Genomic DNA, 13,842 nt, shown 5'->3' with positions numbered 1-13,842 from the left:
GCCAGGCTCTACTATCTCCTCATAATCAAGGAAAAATCAAGAGAAGAGGGGATAGAGAGCTTCATTTCTAAGATATCTCAGCATGAATCCTTGTCCCAAATGGAAGTCTTAGTTCCTATGACCCTTGTGCCTTCCCCTAGTGAAGCAAGGTGGATAAACCTCCACAGAATTGATGGCATCCATCCACAGATGACCCAGTCACTACACAAGAAAATTTTCTCAAAAACCATATAGAGGAATTCTCAATAAGTGAAAAATAGAACCACCAAATGTCCCAGCAACTCCACTTCTGGGAATAGAGCCAAAGGAAATGAAAATACTAACTCAAAAAAGACATATGCAAGTACATCTGTGGTGATCCAGGGGTAAAGAATCTGCCTTGCAATGCAGGGGACATAGGTTCAATCCCTGGTCAGGGAACTAAGATCCCACATACAGAGGAGCAACTAAGTCAACGAGCTACAGCTACTCAGCCTGCACACTCTAGAGCCCATGAAACCAGGCCCCTCAAGAAGCCTTTGGAGGACAGTGAGAGAAGCCTGTGTGGGGCAACTAAATACACCCACGGCCAGCTCAGCTAGAGAAATTTTGCACACCTCCGTGAGCCTAGGGGCCATGGCAAAGACCCAGCAGAGCCAATAAGTAAATAAATAATAAATATCTTTTAAAAATATATGAGCTCCCATGTTGATACATGCATGCTCAGTCACATCTGACTCTGGGCGACCCTATGGACTATAGCCCTCCAGGCTCCTCTGTCCATGGAATTATCCACCCAAGAATACTGGAGTGGATTGCCATTTCTTCCTCCAAGAGATCTTCACAACCCAGGGATCAACCCCCTGTCTCCTGTGCCTCTTGCATTGCAGGCAAATTCTTTATCACTGAGCCATGCAGAAGTCCCAAGTTCATAGCAGCACTATTTACAGTACCCAAGACATGGAAAGAACCTAGGTATTCATTAATGGATGAATGGATAAAAAAAGGTATGGATAAAGCAATGGACTATTATTCAGCCTTAAAAATGAGGAAATTCTACCAACTTGTGACAACATGGAAGTTCCTTGAAGGCATTATGCTGAGTGAAATGTGTCAGACATAGAAAGACAAATGCAGTAAGATGTCACATACATGTGAAACCTAGAGATCAACCAAACTCATAGAAAAAGATATCAGATGTGTAGTTATCAGGAATGGAGGGTGGGAGGAAGGTGATCAAATGGTACAAATTTCCAGTGTAAAATAAGTACTAGGGATGTACACAACATGATGACTATAGTTAACACCACTGTATGATATACAGGGAATCTGTTAAGAGAGTAAATCCTAGGAGTTCTCATCACAAGGAGAAAAGATCTTCCTCTTTCTTCTTTCTTTTCTTTATATGATATCTTTATGAGAGCTTCCCTGGTGGCTCAGACGGTAAAGCATCTACCTACAAAGCGGGGGACCCGGGTTCAGTCCCTGGGTCAGGAAGATCTCCTGGAGAAGGAAATGGCAACCCACTCCAGTATTCTTGCCTGGAAAATCCTATGGATGAAGGAACCTGGTAGGCTACAGTCCATGGGGTCGCAAAGAGTTGGACACGACTAAGCGACTTCACTTTCACTTTTATGAGATGATGGGATTTTTTTTTTTTTTAGGAATAGAGGAGTTTTATTTGAGCCAAATTTAGGGCTATAGCCCAGGAGACAGCCTCTCAGATAACTCTGAGAAACTTCCCCACTGAAGCATGATTTTTAGCATGGTCATCTACCTTAACAGAACAAAGAACATACATCAAACATGACAGGGGTATATTCCTCAAGTGTCCAAAAAGAGATGGTTGTAATCCGTATAGAGTGAGACAGCAGGACCCTAGTGTCTGGGAATGGAACCATATTTTTGAGGATGTTAATATGCATGTCATGTGAAGGGAGTTTGTTATCCTTATTTTCAAAACAGACGGACATTCTTTATCTCAGTGGTTAAAACAGATAGTCTCTGTGAGTTTGACAGGCTGTTCTGGTTCAACAAAATTCAGGCTGAACCATGTATGGGCAAAAATACTTCCCCTTACCTCAATGTGTAAAAATATTCTACATCAGAGAGAACTCTCAGGATTTTCCCAATTAGTTGTTTTGAGATGATGCATATTAATTAAACCTATTGCAATGTATATATATATACACATACATATATATATATACATATATATACATGCATGCATGAAGTGAAAGTGAAGTCACTCAGTCGTGTCTGACTCCTAGCGACCCCATGGACTGCAGCCTACCAGGCTCCTCCATCCATGGGATTTTCCAGGAAAGCGTACTGGAAGGTGCCATTGCCTTCTCCGTTATGTTAATTATCTCTCCATAAAACTAGGAAGAAAGGTAAGAAAGATCTTTACAATTCCATCAGCCATTTCACAGCTTTTGCTTTTGCTTTCATTTCTTGCCCTTTCCACACCTCCTCTTTGCCTCTCCCTCACTTGTTTTACTTTTATCTATGCACAAAGTAGAAATCTGACCACTAGTAAATACCCCACTTCATTCCAGGAGAGTCCCATGTCAGTACTGAGACCTTCTTTGTTCCTATACCAAAAACTGCCTGGCAAAATCTAGAGCTGCAGAGTAACTTGGAAAGAAATGAAATAAAATCAGTGCGTCTCCTGTTGTCTTTGTCCTTAATAAGTAACACATGGAGTAGAACATAGCAAATAGTAAATCTTCAATAACTATTTGTTGATTATAGAGTGAATGAAGGAATGAATAGTGGACCTGTCTAAGGAGTCCATTCTCTTATATGGTTCTAGGAAATAGGAGGGACTATCCACCTCTAATGGAGAAGGCAATGGCACCCCACTCCAGTACTCCTGCCTGGAAAATCCCATGGATGGAGGAGCCTGGTGGGCTGCAGTCCATGGGGTCACTAGGAGTCAGACATGACTGAGCGACTTCACTTTCACTTTTCACTTTCATGCACTGGAGAAGGAAATGGCAACCCCCTCCAGTGTTCTTGCCTGGAGAATCCCAGGGACTGGGAAGCCTGGTGGGCTGCCATCTATGGGGTCGCACAGAGTCAGACACGACTGAAGCGACTTAGCAGCAGCGGCCGCAGCAGCAGCAGCATCCACCTCTAAAGACTTTCTAGGTGGCACTAGTAGTAAAGTCAGTGCAGGAGGCATAGGAGATGTGAGCTCAACGCCTGGGTTGGGAAGATTGCCCTGTAGGAGGACATGGCAACTGATTGAGTATTCTTGCCTGGGGAATTCCATGGCAAGGGTCCTGGCAGCTACAGTCCATAGTGTCGGAAAGAGACACAATTGAGCAACTTAGCACGTATCCTCCTTTAAAACCTTGTCTAACAGATTCTGTATGTCCAATATTTAGTATGTTCTGTTAGTGTTAGTGAAGTGAAGTGTGTCTGTTAGTGTTAATGAAGTCGGTCTTGTCTGACTCTTTGCAACCCCCATGGGCTATTCAATCTATGGAATTCTTCAGGCCAGAATACTGGAGTGGGTAGCTTTTCCCTTCTCCAGGGGATCTTCCCAACCCAGGGATCAAACCCAGGTCTCCCTCATTGGAGGTGGATTCTTTACCAGCTGGGCTACAAAGGAATAGTGTGCAAAGAAAAAGAATGAATGAGAGAGAAGGGGTGAGAGAAGGAGCATATGAAAAAAAAAGAAAATCTGTGCCCTTCACGACAATACGGATGTCAAAGGGAAGTACTATAGGAGAGATCGGGATCCAAAGATATAAGAGTCAAAATTTCGGTTCACCAATCCAAGGTCATCATCATAAGAGCTTGCTGAAACATGTGCACTCTGACACCCTGCCCAGAGTCTCTCCATCACCTAACTGAGCCTGGACAATTTCAGATCCCTGACTTGGCTCAAGACCTGTTCCAGGTGTAGAGGAAGGAGAAGGAGTTAGAGAATGCAGAACAAATGCTCAGCTGCCACCCCATCTCCCATTCAGCTCTCAAGAGAGTTCTCAGAAATACAACAGCAATCGTTCTACCCAAAAACTGACAGGTCACATCAGCCAAGACCACTTCCATGCCAGCTCCCTGGCTTCTATCTGTTCTTGATCCTTTGACCCTCAGGCTAAGATCCTCTCTGCAATTGCCTGTTTCCTTCAGCAAAGCCCTCTGAAAATCATGGCCTCATAATGTGGTACATTCACAGGGGAAGTTTCCAAGATAAGGTTATTTCTCTGGAGATGAAGGCCAGGGATGTGGAACTGAGCTAAACGGTCCCAGCTTCAGCGGCATTTCTGCTCTGCACACTTGGTGGAGCTGGTCCTTTACATTTTCCAGAGCATATGCCTTCCTGAGGATGTAACTAAGGCAAAATAATAAGTAGATGTGTGAGATCAGTGGAGGAATGGCCATTTAATCCTGCCCTCACATACACAAACACACACAGGGATTATTCCTAAAACCCTGTTGACTTGGGAGAAAGCCTTTTGTCCCATAATTAGGGAAGGAAGAGCATGGGAATAGACTGGGTTCAAAATCAAACTACAATTATGTAATGAATACCAAGTTGTTTCCTGAGTCTTAGTTCTCATTAAGAATAGGAGAGGAATGTCCTATTCCCCCCTTGCCTAGCACTATATGTACCTAAACAGGCTATGGGGACTTCATTAGGGAGCTGCTGGGCTCTGAAAGAAGAGAAATATGGTCTGAATGCCAAAAGCCCTATTGCATATATAGGGCAGGAAGAGGGAATCAGAAAATATAACTTGGCTAACACAGAAATGGGGTAATTTAAATTGGAGTTTTGGTAGGCTGGATTGTCAAAGCAGGAAAAGATCTCATAAAAATCGCTAGACCAAAACCTTCATTTAAAAATGAGGAAAGTGAGCCACAGAGACAAAGATGACTTGCCCAGGTTTAGACCGTCAGTAAGAAGCAGAAACAGACTTTAGGACTCATATCTCCTGCTGCTCCATCTTTCACATTCCTTATAATCAAATTAGAATAAAGCTCTGCAAGCATCCTCCTATAAATCATAGAAGCAGCAAGGATGAGTAATAGTGTGCAGGGTCCCAACCAAAAGGCCCCCAAGTGTCCAGATTCTTCAGTTACTGAGCTGTTCTTATCTAATCTATTTATTTATTGTTATTAATTTTTATTGCAGTACAGTTGCTTTAGTTTCTACTCCATAGCAAAGTAATCAGCCCTACATACACATATATCACTTCCCTTTGTGATTTCACCCCCATTTGGGATACCACGGTGCATTAATTGGAGTACCCTGTACTATACAGGATGTTCCCATCAGTTGCCTATTTTGTACACAGTATCCAAAGTGTTTATGTGTCAACCCCAATCTCCCAATTCCTCCTACCCTACCCCTTTCTCCCTTGAGCTCCATACATTTGTTCTCTAAGTCTCTATTTCTGCTTTGGAAATGTTGCAGTGAAAAGGAAAAAAAAAAAGAGGAATGAGTTTTTTTCTTTCTCTTTCCTGAGAACAAAGAAGATAAAGAGAACAGTGAGCAGGACTGAACATTCCTAATGTTTTGTTTTGTTTTTTTCACTTTAACTGCTCCTAATTCTGCATGTCTATAAGTAAGTTTGTGTTTCTGCCCCTAACTCTGCAGGGGCTACACTTTGCACCTATTTTCCTTTGTCTCTATGCTCAATACATCCCGTATATCGTGTTTACCCTTACAGCACCCTTCCCTCTGTAGTTAAATATTAGAAAGAAGGCCACAGAGCCACTGAACTGCTACACTCAATTACTGCGTTACAGATGGCAACCTATGGCTGCTTTTAACAAGATCCTAAAATCCTTGCTCATCAGAGATTCCTGACTGGGAACCCTCATCTTATATAAGTTTCTAGAATCTTCATGGAGTGGGAGCACAGCTCTTGAGGCATGAGCCTACTATATTCCACTCTCCACCAGCTGAGAATTAAATCAACTCTCTATTTCCAAACTCTGTCTTAATATTTTTTATTCAGCTTTGGTGGGCAGAGAAAGCGAGGATTTTGGCCAGCAACAGAAATAAGGTCATCTATACCGTTTTTCTAGATGACAAACACATGAGAATATGCCTAATATCACTATTAACAAGAAAACTACTGTGAGGTATACCCTTACACACGTCAGAATGGCCGTCATCAGAAAATCTACAAATAATAAGCACTGGAGAAAAGAGAAACCCTTACACTGCTGGTGCTAATGTAAACTGATAGAGCCACTGTGGAAAACAGTATGGAGTTTCCTTAAAAAAACTAAAAATAGAACTACCATACCATATGACCCAACAATCCCACTCCTAGGCATATACCCAGAGAAAATCATAACTCAAAAAGACACATGCACCCCCATGTTCATGGCAGCAGTATTTACAATAGCCAGGACATGGAAGCTACCTAAATTTCCATCAACAGAGAAACAGATAAAGAAGATCTAGATGGTAGATCTAGATGGTAACCAGTTTGTGAAGGGTATTTTCTTATCTTAGGGGTAAGGAAGTACCTCAATCCCCCTCAAGTCACCCATTTCAGATTCTTGGAGCCCCTGCTCTTCCTGCCCTTTTCCCACTCCACATCTCTACCCGTTAAAATCCCACCAATACTTCAAAACGAGCTTAAATTCACTCTTGTCATGAATCTTTTCTTGAGCCCTTTTTCTCACACCCTCCCACTGAATGTAAATTATCTTTCCTCTTATCAATACTCAGGGCACATTTCTAACCTCTCTCATAATATTAACGATACTATATCTTGTATTATAATTCTTTATTAATGTTTATCTTATGGTTCCTATTAGTCCATGAGGGAAGTGATGTTTTTAGCCAGCTTTGGATCCCTTCCAAAGTTCTTTGAATTATGCTAGGTGATCAATAAAACTTGGTCGAATTGAATTGATACAGAAAGGAATCTCCATCTTTGAGTTGTTGTAAGTTCAGCCTATTTCCTCTTTGGTAGAGATGAAGGTGGCTGTGACCCTTGGCCATGTCTGCCTTACACCCTGTTTCCTCCCTCTCCCTCCAGGAAGAAAATAACAACCAGCCACTCAAAATCAAGCCCTTTATTTAGGACACAGGACACTGTTATAGTGAAAGTGCCATTGGGGGCACTGAGCCAGAGTCAAAAGTCTCAGAGCACTGCTTACCGACCCCTGAAGAATAGTCCTTGTATGTCCACCAATATCACTAGAGGGCCCAGGCCCAGAGACAAATCAGCTTCAATGCAGTATGAACAAGCAAAATGAGGTAGCTCAGGGCAGAGGAATTTCAGGAACAGAAAGAGGGCAAAAGCAGCAAAGACAGGTGTTCCCAACTTCTCACAGAACCACTGATCCAGCTTCTCAGAAGAGAGTGCTTTATGGACCAACCTGATCATGAAGGAGACAAGGTAAACTGACTGACTGGATTTTCGCTCAGACTCTCACTCAGTTTTATCCCCAGGAGGGCTGAGGTGGAAGTGTGGGTGAAAATTACAGACTTTCCTAGCCAGGTGGCAAGGGACATTGAGCCACCTAATGGAATAAGGTCCATTTTCTTAAACTCCAAGAAAATTGGAGGGCGGTGGTAACAAGGGTTTGTCTTAGGGCTTAGGACTAAACAAGTCGAATTAGATGTTCAAGTCCAGGTGAAGGAAATCCTGGGACTCAGCCCTCTCTTAAGGAATCCTTGTTAGGAAAATTGCTAAACAGCGGTGGAGTAAGTGGGGCTTGAAAATTGGAAACCCGAGTCAGCTTGATGAATTTTGTTTTGAAAACTATATTCTAGCTTAAAAACAGGAAATAGAAAGGGGTATGGTGCTGGGACTAAAGGACTGAAAAGAGGGAGAGGAAGTGTAAAATAAAAAATAGCATGGAAACTCACCATACTTAATTTCTACTTCATCCAGAACCTTCTTGACACACATAATGTCATCAGTAAGGTCATCACAAAGGAACTCTGGCAGGAGTTACAGAAGGGAAATGAGAGCGCTAAGGATTACCCAGAAAGGTAATGAGTTTCCCTCTTCTCTGGTCCTTCTCTGAACCAGAGGCTTAAGCCTGTTGCCTTTTGTGTGAGCAATCCAGTACCCACCCGCCTCGGCAAAGACTCCCTTCCCTTCTCTGGGGCATCTCTGGAGGAATTATCAACTTCATCAGCTGACTTCCTCTGAAAATGCAGAGTATTAGACTTCAAGATCCCCAAACAACTCAGATCATCTACCCATGAACTTTAAGGGGCCGTCTGGGATTTGGTGATAATGAAAATTTCTAACAGCCTCTTAATAATATCAGTTCAAGTCCCACACGTGATGTAGAGTCCTAGGCAATGAAACCAGAGATGCGCTTGACACCAAAAAAAGAATTTATTCCAGATGTAGGCAGTCTTAAAAAAGAAAATCAAAGTTGGCTGCTGTCTCACTGTATTTCACTATGCGCACTGTTCGCTGAACCCATGGTAGGCAAGATGTGAGCTGGGAAGCTGGAGGAAAACTCAAGGAGCTGTAGGAACTGCAGACATGTTTATTCTCTCCTGGCTGGCACAGCAGCTGCAGCAGCAGACACACTGTATTCTCTCCTCTCATGGTTGATCCAGCAACATAACCATAGGCAGTCACATGGAGCCATAAGGCAGCCTCAAAGACTTCTCAGATGGTGCTTCTATAGGCATATCACACAAAGTAGCCATGACCAAGTGAGTACCTCGTGACATGCTATAAATGATCTCAGCTGTTACATAGCCATGTATTTACCAAACGTGGGGAAAGAGAGCCTGACCACCATCTTGGCTAATTTGCTCTCTCCCTACAGATACTCACACTTCCCATTTTTACATGTTAATACAAAAAACACTGAATAAAACACTATGTGACTGGCATAAAGATATACATAGAGATGAATGAAATTGAAGGGAGATCGCAGAAATAAACCCACCCATCTATGGTGAACTCATTTTAGACAACAGTCCGCAACATTAAATTGGGGGGAAAATGATGTTTTCAACAAACAATGCTAGGCAATTGGTTATCCACATGCATAGCAATGAAATTGGACCCTCTCCTCCTTCCACATACAAAATGTAACTCAAAATACATAAAAGGCTTAAATGTAAGAAGTGAAGTTACAGTCAACATCCAATATCCACAGGGTTCACATTTCTAGAGTTCATTTAAAGCATACAGAATTTTTAAAAATGTTTGTACATTATATATCTGATAAATCATTATCCAAAGTATCTCAAGAATGTTTACAACTCACCAACACAAAGACCTAAAAAACAATTATAATAATGGATAAATGACTTCAATAGACTGTTCTCCACACAGGTCATACAAATGGTCACCAAGCCATGAAAACATGTCAAAGATCATCAGTCATGATGGAGATGCAAATTAAAACCGCAATGCAGCAACTCCTTCACATATTCTAAAATGATTAAGATAAAGAAATCTAAAAATAACAATGGTTCACAACAATGTAAGGAAATTGGAACCTTCAAACATTATTTGTAAAAATAGAAAAGGGTGCGACCAACATTTACAATGTGATGCGTTAGCCTCTCATTCACGTCTGACCCTTTGGGACCCTATGGGCTGTATCTAGTCAGGTTCTTCTGTCCATGGAAATCTCCAGACAAGAATACGGGAGTGGGTAGCCAGTCCCTTCTCCAGGGAATCTTCCCACCCCAGAGAATCTTCCCACCCCAGGGATCAAACTCGGGTCTCCTGCAATGCAAGAGAAGATGGGCTTACCACCAGGGAAGTCCACATTTACAATATAAATATATAATTAGTATATTGTTCAACAACACCATCCTAGAAATATACCCCAAAGAACCGATAACAGGTGTACACATATACTGACAGCAGCACTGCTCACAATGGCCAACAGGCAGAACAAAGCAAACGTCCATCAGCGGGTAAATGAATAAACAAAATTGTGTAGATCTGTAAACAGACGTATTATTCACCATAGAGGGAGTAAAATAAAAGAATAAAGTCTCTGTGAAAAACAGTATGGCAGTTCTTCAAAAGCTTAAATATAGAAGTAACGTATGATCCACCAATTTCACATCAGGGTACATACATAAAAGGTTGAAAGCAGGGACTAGAACAGATCTGGGTACACTCACATTCATAGCAGCATTAACCACAAGAGCAAAAGGAAGAAGCAACCCAAGTGTCCACCAAAAAATAAATGGATAACCTAAATGTGGCATTCACAAAGGAATATAATTCAGCCTCAAAACAAAGGAAATAGCAACACATGCTGCAATATTAACCTTAAAGTCTTTATGATAAGTGAAATAACCCTGTCCCAAAATGACAAAAATATATGAATCCACTTACATGAGGGGTCCACAGAAGCCAAAGAAAGAAAGGAGAATGTCACTGCCAGGTACTCCAGGAATTAGTGTTTAATAGCTACAGAGATTCACTAGTGAAAACTGGAATGCTCTGCAGGTGCTTGTTGGGGATATGGTTGTACAACAATGTGGATGTAATTAATCCCAAAGAACTGTATATTTAAAATGGCTTGAATAGTAAATGTTGGTATATTTAGGCACAATGAAATAAAAGAAAGAAATACTGATACATGTTACAACACGGATGAACATTGAAAACACCCCGTGTGGAAGAAGCCATACAAGAAAGACATCAGTGTTGTGGATGACCTGGATGTGATAGAAACAGTGGGATTCTTGCAGGCAGAATCTACACCATCTCCTGCAGGAGACCCAGAGCCACATCAGAAACCAATGAGTGCCTGCTTTTACAGGAAATCCAGAGTCAAGTCAGGGGCCAAGATCCTCGCAGATTGAACCTGCAGCTGCTCCTGCAGAGGACACAGAGCCAGGTCAGAAACCAGCACGGGGCAGGTTGAACCTGCTCTTGCTCTTGCAGGAGACACAGACCAGGTCAGGATATAGAACTCCTCGTGGAGAAGCTGCTCCTGCCCTGCATTAGACCCAGAGCCACATCGGGAACCTTCACCCCTGAAGACTGAAAACTGCTCCTGCAGGAGCCCCATGTGGATTCACCACTGCTGCAGGGGAACCTGCCCTGGCTCCTGCAGGAGACGCTGGGCCAGCTCAGGGGCCAGGGCCCTTGCGGGTTGAACTGCCCCTGTAGGAGACCCAGAGCCATTTCAAGAATCAACACCCCACGGGCAGATTTGGATCTGCGGCCACCATCACTTCCGATACACATCATCAACCCGCTCCTTCATCCAAACTTTACTTTCCATCTCCGGTCATTGTTTGTGTTGCAGTTTTTATTGTTTTGTCTTGTGTTTTACGTTTATAACAATACATTGTAAGCCTTTTTAATATTGCCATTCAGGAGCATTAAACGCACTCATGATACTATGCAACCATCACCACTGCCTAGTTACTAGTTTCTACATTTTATTCCCCAAATAAAACCCTGTACCCAAAAAAAAAAAAAACAAAAAACCCTGTACCCAAAGAATGCAGCTCCTAATTCCTCCTCCCCCAGACTCTGACAACCATGATCCTCTTTCTTTCTCTGTTTCTTTTTTTAACTCAATTTGCTTATTTTTGGCTGCCCTGAGCTTTCTTTGCTGTACGGGCTTTCTGCAGCTGCAGCAAGTGGGGGCTACTCTTCGTTGTGATGCACACCATCTCATTTCAGTGACTTCTCTTGTGGAGCACAGGCCCTACGGCTTGCAGGCTTCAGCAGCCACAGCACACAGGCTCTGTAGTTGTGGCTTGTGGGCTGTAGAGCACAGACTCAGTAGTTGTGGTGCTCGGACTTAGTTGCTCCTTGGCAGGTGTAATCTTCACAGACCAGGTAATCACACCAGTGTCTCCTGCATTGACACATTCTTATCCACTGTACCACCAGGGAATTCCTCTTTCTCTGTTTCTTTATCTATTGTCGATGTTTCCTATAAATGAAATGATTAAAAATGTGGCTCTTTGTGTCTGTCCACATATTTTTAAGAAATAAGTGGTTAATTTTTATTTTTATCCGAAATAGCATTATTGTTACTTGAAAGAGGAATTCAGATGCATTACAGATGAGATGGACAAAATGAGATTTTAAACATAGGAAATATGGGCATAAAATTGGGATACACACTGCTGTTCTAAGTGTGACACCAAATGATATGATGCATATACTCCTGTAAAAGGAAACTCATGTGACTACAGAAGGTATGGAACAGAAACAGCCTCACAAGCATAGAGAACAGACTCATGGTTGCCTAGGAGTAGGAGCGGGGTGAGAGTCGAATTGGGAGTTTGGGACTAGCAGATGCAAACTATTATAAAGAGAATAGATAACAACAAAGTCCTATTGTGTAGCACAGGGAACAATATTCAATATCCTATGATAAGTGATAATGGAAAAAATGTTAGGGAGATGCTCAAACTCACTAGTTATTAATATCATAATTTAAAACAGCAAGGAGATGACACTCCACACCTGATAGATGACCAAATATTAGTTAGTTGGCAAGTATTTTGTGATACAGAAACCCACAAGGATTACAGTGAAAGCTGCAACCTCTCCAGTGAAATTGAAAGTCACTCAATCATGTCTGACTCTTTGCGACCCCATGGACTATACAGTCCATGAAATTCTTGAGGCCAGAATACTGGAGTGGGTAGCTTTTCCCTTCTCCAGGGGATCTTCCCAGCCCAGGGATCAAACCCAGGTCTCCCACACTGCAGGCAGATTCTTTACCAGCTAAGCCACCAGCAACCTCTCCAAGGCATGAGTATTTGATCAAACTATGCCTACACATAACTATGTCCCAGATACTCTTCTTTTGGGTAAAATTCTCAAAAATATTGCCATATAAGTTCTTGAGGAAATATGTATTAAATGTTTATTTCAGACCACCCTGTCCAACTTTCAGTGTTCCACACGCTTGGCCTGAACTTCCTCGGCTTCCTTTTTGCCCTGCTCGCCTCTTCCTCACCTCCTCCAACAACCATAGCTTCCAGGGACTCGGCTGTGCAGGCAGCAGAATTTTCCAAGAAATAATTTCTCCAAGATGTCCAAATCTGGTGAATGTCTCGTGATGAGAGTTACAGACCGACAGTGCTAATTCAGACATGGATCAGTGAGATCCAGCCACTCCAGAGCCTGAAGAACAAGTGAGAAAACTTTCTGCTGCCCAGGAGAAGAAAACTACCACACTCTAGCAAAACCGCTGCTAAGTTATCCACTAGCACCATAAGAACTCAGGAGGAGCTAGCTGAAATAACCCTTCATTCTCCCCCTCCTAAGTGCCATGCTGGGCCAGTAGAAACAACATTGATGAGTGGAGATTGACTACACTTGGCCCACCAGGTACTGTATGTGAAGGTGATATGTTCTTTCTGGATACTACATTTTCATTGTATTGTCCACACCAGTGGTTTCTTTTTTAAATTTTTATTTTATATTGTAGTATAGTTGATTAACAGTGTTGTATTAGTTTCAGGTGTACAGCAAAGTGATTTATTTTTTTAACATAAATTTACTTATTTTAATTGGAGGTTAATTACTTTACAATATTGCATTGGTTTTGCCATACATCAACATGAATCCACCATAAATATCCATGTATCTCTTCTTTTTCAAATTCTCTCCCCAAGTTATTACAGACTATTGAGTAGAGCTCTCTGTGCCACCCAGCAGGTCCTTGTGTTCTGCACCAGAATCTATTATGGCAACATCAACAGTCCAGGAGTCATCTGTCTGAACATCCTTAAAGACAACTGGAGTACCTTTGACTATTTCAAAGGTTTTGCTGTCCATTTGTTGTCTTCTGACTGACTGCAACCCTGTGGATCCTCTGCTCAAATGCATAGACATTCAGTATTTGATCAACAGAGCAGAAAATGACAAGAGAGCTGGACAGTGGACCAAGAGATGTACAACATAA

General features: G+C 42.1%; 1 pseudogene; it reads left to right on the top strand.

Moving 5' to 3' along the window:
* Positions 1–12,702: 12,702 nt before the first annotated feature.
* Positions 12,703–13,842, top strand: LOC120861232 (annotated as a pseudogene).

The sequence above is a fragment of the Oryx dammah genome, unplaced genomic scaffold (assembly GCF_014754425.2).
Source record: "Oryx dammah isolate SB20612 unplaced genomic scaffold, SCBI_Odam_1.1 HiC_scaffold_11232, whole genome shotgun sequence".
NCBI lineage: Eukaryota > Metazoa > Chordata > Mammalia > Artiodactyla > Bovidae > Oryx > Oryx dammah.
This window is presented reverse-complemented; position numbering and strand designations above follow the sequence as displayed.